A 12,240-nucleotide genomic window follows, 5' to 3' on the forward strand; every position below is an offset into this window, starting at 1 on the left:
CATTCCCTCACACACACACTCTCATTCCCTCTCTCTCACACACTCTCATTCCCTCTCTCTCTCACACTCTCATTCCCTCTCTCTCACACACACTCTCATTCACTCCCTCACACACACTCTCATTCCCTCACACACTCTCATGCCCTCTCTCTCACTCACACTCTCATTCTCTCCCTCACACACACTCCCATTCCCTCTCTCTCACACACACTCCCATTCACTCTCACACACACACTCTCTCATTCCCTCTCTCACACACACTCTCATTCCCTCTCTCTCACACTCTCTCATTCCCTCTCTCACACACACTCTCATTCCCTCTCTCACACACACTCTCTCATTCCCTCTCTCACACACACTCTCTCATTCCCTCTCTCTCACACACACTCTCATTTCCTCTCACACACTCTCATTCCCTCTCTCACACACACACTCTCATTCCCTCCCTCACACACACTCTCATTCCCTCTCACACACACTCTCATGCCCTCCCTCACACACACTCTCATTCCCTCCCTCACACACGCTCTCATTCCCTCTCTCACACACACTCTCATTCCCTCACACACACACTCTCATTCCCTCTCTCACACACACTCTCATTCCCTCTCTCACACGCACTCTCATTCCCTCTCCCACACACACACTCTCATTCCCTCTCTCTCACACACACTCTCATTCCCTCTCTCACACACACTCTCATTCCCCCGCTCTCTCACACGCACTCATTCCCTCTCCCACACACACACTCTCATTCTCTCTCTCTCACACACCCTCATTCCCTCTCTCACACACAACCTCCTTCCCACTCTCTCACACACTCTCATTCCCCCTCTCACACACTCTCATTCCCCCTCTCACACTCACTCTCATTCGCTCTCTCTCTCACACACTCTCATTTTCTCTCACACACACACACTCTCATTCCCTCTCACATACACTCTCATTCAACCTCTCTCTCACACACACATTTTCTCTCATACACCCACACTCTCATTCCCTCTCTCTCACACACTCTCATTCCCTCTCACACATCAACTCTGATTCCCTCTCACACATCAACTCTAATTCCCTCTCACACACACACTCTCATTCCCTCTCACACAAACTTTGATTCCTTCTCTCACACACACTCTCATTCCCTCTCTCACACACTCTCTCATTCCCTCTCACACACACACTCTCATTCACTCCCTCACACACTCTCTCATTCCCGCTCTCACACACACTCTCATTCCCTCTCACACACACACTCTCATTCCCTCTCTCTCACACACACACACTCTCATTCCCTCCCTCACACACACACTCATTCCCTCTCTCACACACACTCTCATTCCCTCTCTCACGCACACTCTCATTCCCTCTCTCACTCACACGTTCATTCCCTCTCTCACACACACATTCTCATTTCCTCTCACACACACTCTCATTCCCTCCCTCACACACACACTCATTCCTCTCTCACACACACTCTCATTCCCTCCCTCACACACACACTCATTCCCTCTCTCACACACACATTCTCATTTCCTCTCACACACACTCTCATTCCCCCTGTCTCTCACAGTCGCATTCCCTCTCTCACACACAGTCTCATTCCCTCTCTCACACACACAGTCTCATTCCCTCTCTCACACACACATTCTCATTTCCTCTCTCACTCACACCTTCATTACCTCTCTCTCACACACTCATTCCCTCACTCTCTCACAGTCGCATTCCCTCTCTCTCACACTCTCATTTCCTCTCTCTCACACACACTCTCATTCCCTCTCACACACACACTCTCATCCCTCTCTCTAACACACTCTCATTCCCTCTCTCATGCACACACTCTCATTCTCACACACACACTCCCATTCCCTCTCTCTCACACACGCTCCCATTCCCTCTCACACACACACTCTCTCATTCCCTCTCTCTCACACACACTCTCATTTCCTCTCACACACACTCTCATTCCCTCTCTCACACACTCTCATGCCCTCTCACTCACTCACACTCTCATTCTCTCCCTCACACACACTCCCATTCCCTCTCTCTCTCACACACACTCCCATTCACTCTCACACACACACTCTCATTCCCTCTCTCACACACTCTCAGTCCATCTCTCTCACACACACCCTCATTCCCACTCTCACACACACTCTCTCATTCCCTCTCTCACACACACTCTCATTCCTCTCTCACACACACTCTCTCATTCCCTCTCTCACACACTCTCTCATTCCCTCTCTCTCACACACACTCTCATTTCCTCTCACACACACTCTCATTCCCTCTCTCACACACACACTCTCATTCCCTCCCTCACACACACTCTCATTCCCTCCCTCACACACACTCTCATTCCTCTCTCACACACACTCCTATTCCTCCCTCACACACACCCTCTCTCATTCCCTCACACACACACTCTCATTCCCTCTCTCTCACACACTCTCATTCCCTCTCTCTCTCACACTCTCATTCCCTCTCTCACACACACTCTCATTCACTCCCTCACACACACTCTCATTCCCTCTGACACACACTCTCATGCCCTCTCTCTCACTCACACTCTCATTCTCTCCCTCACACACACTCCCATTCCCTCTCTCTCACACACACTCCCATTCACTCTCACACACACACTCCTCATTCCCTCTCTCTCACACACACTCTCATTTCTCTCACACACACTCTCATTCCTCTCTCACACACACACTCTCATTCCCTCCCTCACACACACTCTCATTCCCTCTCACACACACTCTCATTCCCTCTCTCACACACACTCCTATTCCCTCCCTCACACACACACTCTCTCATTCCCTCACACACACACTCTCATTCCCTCTCTCTCACACACTCTCATTCCCCTCTCTCTCACACTCTCATTCCCTCTCTCTCACACACACTCTCATTCTCTCCCTCACACACACTCCCATTCCCTCTCTCTCTCACACACACTCCCATTCACTCTCACACACACACTCTCTCATTCCCTCTCACACACACTCTCATTCCCTCTCTCACACACACTCTCATTCCCTCTCTCACACACACTCTCATTCCTCCCTCACACACACTCTCATTCCTCCCTCACACACACTCTCATTCCCTCCCTCACACACACTCTCATTCCCTCTCACATACACTCTCATTCCCTCTCTCTCACACCACACTCTCATTCCCTCTCTCACACACACTCTCTTCCCCTCTCACACACAACCTCCTCCCTCTCTCTCACGCACACTCTCATTCCCCCTCTCTCACACACTCTCATTCCTCTCCCTCTCAACACACACTCTCATTCCCTCTCACACACACACTCTCAATCCCTCTCTCACACACTCTCAGTCCATCTCTCTCACACACACCTCATTCCCACTCTTTCACACACTCTCATTCCCCTCCGTCACACACACTCTCATTCCTCCCTCACACACACTCTCATTCCCTCTCACATACACTCTCATTCTCTCTCTCACACTCACTCTCATTCCCTCTCTCACACACAACCTCCTTCCCTCTCTCTCACACACACTCTCATTCCCCCTCTCTCACACACTCTGATCCCTCTCCTCTCACACACTCTCATTCTCTCTCACACACACTCTCTTCCCACTCTCACACACACTCTCATTCCCTCTCTCTCACACACTCTCATTCCCTCCGTCACACACACTCTCATTCCCTCCCTCACACACACTCTCATTCCCTCTCACATACACTCTCATTCTCTCTCTCACACTCACTCTCATTCCCTCTCTCACACACAACCTCCTTCCCTCCCTCTCACACACACTCTTATTCCCCCTCTCTCACACACTCTGATTCCCTCTCCCTCTCACACACTCTCATTCTCTCTCACACACACTCTCATTCCCTCTCACACATACACACTCTCAGTCCATCTCTCTCACACACACCCTCATTCCCACTCTCACACACACTCTCATTCCCTCTCTCACACACACTCTCATTCCCACTCTCTCACACACTCTCATTCCCTCTCTCTCTCACACCCTCATTCTCTCCCACAACACTCTCAGTCCGTCTCTCACACAACACAACTCCCTCTCCTACTCAACAACTTGATTCAACACTAACTACACATGTTCCCTCTCACACAAACTATTCCCTCCAACACACTCTCATTCCCCTCACAACACTCTCATTCCCTCACACACAATCATTCATTCCCTCCACACACACACTCATCTCTCCTCTCTCACACACACTCTCATTCCCTCTCTCACACACACACTCTCATTTCCTCTCTCACACACTCCTTCATTCCGTCTCTCTCACACACACTCTCATTCCCTCCCTCACACACACTCTCATTCCCTCCCTCACACACACTCTCATTCCCTCTCACTTACACTCTCATTCCCTCTCTCTCACACACACTCTCATTCCCTCTCCCTCTCACACACTCTCATTCCCCCTCTCACACACACTCTCATTCACTCTCTCTCTCACGCACACTCTCATTTCCTCTCTCACACACTCCTTCATTCCGTCTCTCTCACATGCACTCTCATTCCCTCTCTCTCACACACACTCTCATCCCTCTCTCACACACACTTTCTTTCCCTCTCTCACACACAACCTCCTTCCCTCTCCCTCTCACACACTCTCATTCCCTCTCTCACACACACACTCTCATTCCCTCTCTCACACACACTCTCTCATTCCCTCTCTCACACACACACTCTCATTCCCTCTCTCACTCCCACTCTCTCACTCCCACTCTCTCTCTCGCTCCCACTCTCTCTCGCTCCCACTCTCTCTCGCTCTCACTCTCTCTCTCTCAGCTCCCACTCTCTCTCGCTCCCACTCTCTCTCGCTCTCACTCTCTCTCGCTCCCACTCTCTCTCTCGCTCTCACTCTCTCTCTCGCTCCCACACTCATTCCCATACTCTCTCACTCCCACTCTCTCTCACTCCCACTCTCTGTCACTCCCACTCTCTCTCACTCCCACTCTCTCTCACTCCTACTCTCTCTCACTCCTACTCTCTCTTTCACTCCCACACTCTCTCACTCCCACACTCTCTCACTCACACTCTCTCTCACTCCTACTCTCTTTCACTCCCACTCTCTCTCACTCCCACTCTCTCTCACTCCTACTCTCTCTCACTCCTACTCTCTCTCACCACACTCTCTCACTCCCACTCTCTCTCTCTCCCACTCTCTCTCACTCCCACACTCTCTCACTCCTAATCTCTTTCACTCCCACACTCTCTCACTCCCACACTCTCTCACTCCCACACTCTTTCACTCCTACTCTCTTTCACTCCCACACTCTCTCACTCCTACTCTCTTTCACTCCCACACTCTCTCACTCCTACTCTCTTTCACTCTCTCACTCCCACACTCTCTCACTCCCACGCTCTCTCACTCCCACACTCTCTCACTCCCACGCTCTCTCACTCCCACGCTCTCTCACTCCCACGCTCTCTCACTCCCACTCTCTTTCACTCCACTCTCTTTCACTCCTACTCTCTTTCACTCCCACACTCTCTCACTCCCACACTCTCTCACTCCCACACTCTCTCACTCCCAGTCTCTCACCTCCCACGCTCTCTCACTCCCACACTCTCACTCCACACTCTCTCACTCCCACACTCTCTCACTCCCACGCTCTCTCACTCCCACGCTCTCTCACTCCCACGCTCCTCTCACTCCCACGCCTCTCTCACATCCCACGCTCTCTCACTCCCACGCTCTCTCACTCCCACGCTCTCTCACTCCCACGCTCTCTCACTCCCACGCTCTCTCACTCCCACGCTCTCTCACTCCCACGCTCTCTCACTCCCACGCTCTCTCACTCCACACTCTCTCTTCACTCCTCACTCTCTCACTCCCACACTCTCTCACTCCCACACTCTCTCACATCCCACACTCTCTCACTCCACGCTCTCTCACTCCCACACTCTCTCACTCCCACACTCTCTCACTCCCACACTCTCTCACTCCCACGCTCTCTCACTCCCAACGCTCTATCACTCCACGCTCTCTCACTCCCACGCTCTCTCACTCCCACGCTCTCTCACTCCCACGCTCTCTCACTCCCACGCTCTCTCACTCCCACGCTCTCTCACTCCCACGCTCTCCTCACTCCCACGCTCTCTCACTCCCACGCTCTCTCACTCCCACGCTCTCTCACTCCCACGCTCTCTCACTCCCACACTCTCTCACTCCTAATCTCTTCTCACTCCACACTCTCTCACTCCCACACTCTCTCACACCCACACTCTCTCACTCCACGCTCTCTCCACTCCCACGCTCTCTCACTCCCACACTCTCTCACTCCTAATCTCTTTCACTCCCACACTCTCTCACTCCCACTCTCTCTCACTCCCACTCTCTCTCACTCCCACTCTCTCTCACTCCCACTCTCTCTCACTCCCACGCTCTCTCACTCCCACTCTCTCTCACTCCTACTCTCTCTTTCACTCCCACACTCTCTCCTCCCACACTCTCTCACTCCCACTCTCTCTCACTCCCACGCTCTCTCACTCCCACACTCTCTCACTCCTAATCTCTCTTTCACTCCCACACTCTCTCACTCCCACTCTCTCTCACTCCCACGCTCTCTCACTCCCACACTCTCTCACTCCTAATCTCTTTCACTCCCACACTCTCTCACTCCCACGCTCTCTCACTCCCACGCTCTCTCACTCCCACTCTCTCTCACTCCCACGCTCTCTCACTCCCACGCTCTCTCACTCCCACGCTCTCTCACTCCCACTCTCTCTCACTCCCACGCTCTCTCACTCCCACGCTCTCTCACTCCCACACTCTCTCACTCCCACACTCTCTCACTCCTAATCTCTTTCACTCCCACTCTCTCTCACTCCCACACTCTCTCACTCCTAATCTCTCTCACTCCCACGCTCTCTCACTCCCACGCTCTCTCACTCCCACACTCTCTCACTCCCACTCTCTCTCACTCCCACGCTCTCTCACTCCCACACTCTCTCACTCCTAATCTCTTTCACTCCCACTCTCTCTCACTCCCACACTCTCTCACTCCCACTCTCTCACTCCCACACTCTCTCACTCCTAATCTCTCTTTCACTCCCACACTCTCTCACTCCCACGCTCTCTCACTCCCACACTCTCTCACTCCTAATCTCTTTCACTCCCACACTCTCTCACTCCCACACTCTCTCACTCCCACTCTCTCACTCCCACACTCTCTCACTCCTAATCTCTCTTTCACTCCCACACTCTCTCACTCCCACGCTCTCTCACTCCCACGCTCTCTCACTCCCACGCTCTCTCACTCCCACGCTCTCTCACTCCCACGCTCTCTCACTCCCACACTCTCTCACTCCCACACTCTTTCACTCCCACGCTCTCTCACTCCCACGCTCTCTCACTCCCACGCTCTCTCACTCCCACGCTCTCTCACTCCCACACTCTCTCACTCCTAATCTCTTTCACTCCCACTCTCTCTCACTCCCACTCACTCTCTCTCACTCCCACTCACTCTCTCTCACTCCCACTCTCTCTCACTCCCACTCTCTCTCCCATTCTCACTCTCTCTCGCTCCCACTCTCTCTCGCTCGCACTCTCTCGTTCCCACTCTCTCTCGCTCCCACTCTCTCTCACACTCACTCTCTCTCACTCCCACTCTCTCTCTCTCTCTCACTCACTCTCTCTATCACTCCCACTCTCTCTCACTCCCACTCTCTCTCACTCCACTCTCTCAATCTCTCTCTCCTTCCCTCTCTCATACACTCTCATTCCTCCTCCCTCACACACTCTCTCATTCCTTCTCTCATACACTCTCATTCCCTCTGTCACACACTCATTTATTCTCTCTCCCTCAGACACCCTCCCATTCCCTCTCTCTCCCTCTCACACTCTTTCACTCCCTCTCTCACACACTCTCATTTCTTCTCTCTCCCTCAGACACCCTCCCATTCCCTCTCTCTCCCTCTCACACTCTTTCATTCCCTCTCACACATGCTCACTATCTGATTCTCTCTCTCTCTCCCTCACACACCATCTCATTCGCTATCCCACAAACTGTCTCATTCCATCGCTCCCTCACACACACCGTCACATTCTCTCTCTCACACACACTCTCTCCCACAGACTGTTTCATTCCCCATCTCTCTCACACACACACTCTCACATTCTCATTCCCGTGCTTTATCACACTCTCCCTCATTCCCTCTCTCTCCCTCACACACAATCTCTTTCATTTCCTTATTTCTTAGTCTCTCTCATTCCCTCTCTCTCACACACTCTCGCATTCCCTCTTTCTCACACTCATATCTCAGTCCTTCTCTTTCTCATTCCCTGTCACACATACACACAATCTTTCATTCCCCTCTCACACACTCTCATCCATTCTGTCTCACACGCACACATTTTATCTCTCTCTCTTACACACTCTATCTCATTCCTCCCCCATTTCTTTCTCTCATTTCCACTCTCACACACTCTCTCATTCCATCTCTCCCTCACACACCCTTTCATGCCCTCTCTCACACATGCAGCTATCTCTCATTCCCTCTCTCCCTCACACACTTTCATTCCCTCTCTCAAATACACACTCTTATTTCTATTCTCTCTCTCACTCCCACTCTCTCTCATTCCCTCTCTCCCTCACACACATTTTATCTATCTCCCTTCCAAACTCTATCTCATTCCCCCCCTCGCTTTCTCTCTCATTGACTCTCTCACACACACTTTCATTCCTTCTCCCTCTCACACAGTCTCTCTGCCACTCTCTCTGTGAGCCAAACTCTCTCATTCCCTTTCTCTGTCACACTCTGTCTCTCTCGCAGCCTCTCATTCACATGCTGTACCTCCAGGGTCAGTATTGTGCCTGCCGGATTGCTCCCTCTCCCTGCTCCCGCTGCTGTCTGCCTCTTTATTGTTCGCTCCCTCGCTCAGCTCCCAGCCTGTTGGGTTCTCTCTGCTGGCCGCTCGGTAACTCTCTGTATCCGCGGCTCCCTGCCCCTGAGCCTCTCTGACCGACTCCCAGGGTGGGTTCGCCGCCCACCTGACACAGCGCCTCAGATCCACCGCGCAGTTTGAGCTGGTGGGTGGTGGAGTCTGGGTGGGGTGTGGGTGGGTAACAGGGTGGGGTGGGGGGAGGGGTAGTCTGGGAGGCTAGTTGGGGGAGACTGGGGGTGGGGTGGGTGAAACGGGTGGGGGGGTGAGATGGGGGGTGGGAGTCTCTCGGGGGGGGGGGGGGACTGGGGGGGGGTGAGATTGGGGGTGGGAGTCTCTCTGGGGGGGAGACTGGGGGGTGGGGTTGAGATTGGGGGTGGGGGTAAGATTGGGGTTGGGGGTGGGGTTCTCTGGGGGGGGGGGTAGGGGCTGGGGTGGGTGAGACTGAGGTGGGGGTCTCTCTGGAGGGGTGGGGGTCTCTCTGGGGGGAGGGGGAGATTGGGGGTGGGAGTCTCTCGGGGGGTGGGAGTGAGATTGGGGGTGGGGGTGAGATTGGGCTGGGGGTCTCTCTGGGGGGGTGAGATTGGAATGGGGGTCTCTCTGGGCGTGTGAGATTGGGGTTGAGATTGGGGATCTCTCTGGGGGGGGGTGGGGGTGAGATTGGGGGCGGGGGTGAGATTGTGATGGGGTCTCTCTGGGGGGGTGAGATTGGAGTTGGGTGTGAGATTGGGGGTCTCTCTGGGGGGGTGGGGGTGAAATTGGGGGTGGGGGTGAGATTGGAGGGGTCTCTCGGGGGGGGGGATGACTGGGGGGTGGGGTGTTGAGGGAGACTGGGGTGGGGGTCTATTTGGGGCTGAGACTGGGGGGGGCGAGATTGGGGGTGGGGTCTGTCTGGCGGGGTAGGGGTGAGATTGGGGGTGGGGTTGAGATTGGGGTGGGGGTGAGATTGGGGTGGGGGTGAGATTGGGGTGGGGGTGAGATTAGGGTGGTGGTGAGATTAGGGGTGGGGGTCTCTCTGGGGGTGAAACTGGAGGGGTCTCTCGGGGGGGGTGACTGGGGGGTGGGGTGTTGAGGGAGACTGGGGTGGGGGTCTATTTGTGGGTGAGACGGGGGGTGAGATTGGGGGTGGGGTCTCTCTGGGGGGGTGGGGGTGAGATTGGGGTGACGGTGAGATTGGGGGTGGGGGTCTCTCTGGGGGCGGGTGAGATTGGGGGTGGGGGTCTCTCTGGAGGGGGGGTGATTGGGGGTGGGGGTGAGACTGGGGGGCTGAGATTGGGGTGGGGTGAGATTGGGGTGGGGGTGAGATTGGGGTGGGAGTGATGGTGGGGGTCTCTCTGGGGGGGTTGGGGGTGAGATTGGGGTGGGGGTGAGATTGGGGTGGGAGTGATGTTGGGGGTGGGGGTCTCTCTGGGGGGGGGGTGGGGGTGAGATTGGGGTGGGAGTGATGTTGGGGGTGGGGGTCTCTCTGGGGGGGTGAGATTGGGGGTGGGGGTGAGACTGGGGGTGGGGGTCTCTCTGGGGGAGTAATATTGGGGGTGGGGGTCTCTCTGGGAGGGGGGGGGGGGTACGGGAGCTTGAGGAGCATCTTCCGGCACAAACACATTTAACTGGAATTACGGAGCATCGCTGACGATGATCTGGGCTGTTCGCAGTCAGTGGGTTCAGGCTGGTGAACAGGATGAGGTTTCTCACAGTTTTACTCACGAACCTGGGGCAGCAGCTCAGGGAAGCTCCACTTTCCGCCGAGTCTCAATCTAGAAACGCTTTAAATCTCCGGCTGCAGCCTGGAATCCTCTGTCCCCAGCCTCTGCCACACTCACTGCACACCGAATAGACCAGAAAGCAGCAAGCACTTTATCCCCCATTCGGTGCCGCCGGGGTGAATGTCTGTATCTCTGAGTGAGTGCCCTAGTCGTTGCCATGTCCCTGGCACAGAAATAAACCATTCAGCCCGTCGTCCCTTGTCCCAGCCCCGGAAGGAGCCACGCCCCCAAGTTCAATCCAGTGGGAGGCACTCCAGATGCATTTTCCAAATGTTGTTTTGAATGGGAGGCGGGTCTGGGCCACTGAGTTCCAGACCACCCCGTGCGAAAAATAAAATAACTCCCTTCAATAATTCCCCCTCTTAATTCTTTCCACCAATGGGTTTAAAGTTCTGCTCCCTGGGTTCCTCTGACCCCTATGCTCAGAAAGGTGACTGCTCTCTATCTGGACACTTCCTAATCTTACAACCCTCAGTGAATTCCCCCCTCAGCCTCCTGTACCCCCTATAAACCCCAGCCAATCCTACCTTTCCTTCATCACTAAAATACTCAATTCCTGGCAACATTCTGTGCACACTCTGGTGTGATTTCATCCTTACTGTAATGCAGTGACCAGAACTGTGGGCTTTGTGACGGCATGGGTGTGTAGTTGTTTTGTGTGTACATACTTGTTTGCAGTAACTGAGCTGCTGGGGAACAAGTCTTGCTTAATAAATTGTAGCGCACAATGACTTACGCAAGTCGAGAAGTGATGAAGTCTATCGAGGCTTTATTAAGCAAGACTTGTTCCCCAGCAGCTCAGTTACAGTATGCGGCTGCTGGGAGAACTCAAGCTCTTATACTCCGCCTTCAGGGCGGAGCCAGAAGTCGGCAGATCCAACCAGGACCCGGGACCTGTCAGCCAATAGCCTCTTGGCTTCACAGGTACCATATTACACCTAATACATACCACCACACAGGTGTGTGTATATTTGCCTGTCGCTACATACCTGCATGTCGGTATGTATATTTGCATGTAGGCATGTATGTTGGTTCGTGTATTTACTGTAGGTCTGTGTTTGTGTATTTGTGCATGGATGTGGGTGTATGGAGATGTACTACTCCTATTTCTCAAGTTGCATGATCGCAGAATGGTTACTGTGCAGAAGCAGGTCATTCAGCCCATCATGTCTCTACCAGCTCTCTGAATACGTTATTCACTTAGTTCCAATCTCCCCAAAACCCTGCACATTCTTCAAAGTCTAACTCCCTTGTGATTGAACCTGCCTCCACCACACTCTCAGGCAGTGCATCCTAGACCTTGACCGCTTACTGTGTGAAAAAGCTTTTCCTCGTGTCGCTTTTGATCATAGAATCCCCACCATGCAGAAAGAGGCCATTCGGCCCATCGAGCCTGCACTGACACTTCGAAAGACCATCCTACTAGGCCCAATAACCTAACACCTCTGCCCTGTAACCCCACCCCAAGGGGCAATTTGCCATGGCCAATCCACTTAACCTACACATCTTTGGAATGGGAAAAAACCGGAGCACCCGGGGGAAACCCACACAGGCACGGGGAGAATGT

General features: G+C 53.6%; 1 protein-coding gene across 2 annotated transcripts in view; it reads right to left on the reverse strand.

The window, feature by feature from the left end:
• The window catches only part of LOC140385861 (delayed-rectifier potassium channel regulatory subunit KCNS2-like), a 69,464-nt gene extending 58,585 nt beyond the window's left edge, over positions 1 to 10,879 (reverse strand). Inside the window, exon 1 of one of the 2 annotated variants that reach the window (XM_072468461.1) lies at positions 10,619 to 10,879. The gene's annotated coding sequence lies outside the window, so the exon portion shown is untranslated. Of the gene's footprint in view, positions 1 to 8,822; positions 9,057 to 10,618 lie in introns of those variants that run through there. The other variant, XM_072468460.1, reaches the window with a different exon arrangement.
• Between the last annotated feature and the right edge of the window lie 1,361 nt (positions 10,880 to 12,240).

This window comes from Scyliorhinus torazame, chromosome 11, assembly GCF_047496885.1.
Source record: "Scyliorhinus torazame isolate Kashiwa2021f chromosome 11, sScyTor2.1, whole genome shotgun sequence".
Lineage (NCBI taxonomy): Eukaryota > Metazoa > Chordata > Chondrichthyes > Carcharhiniformes > Scyliorhinidae > Scyliorhinus > Scyliorhinus torazame.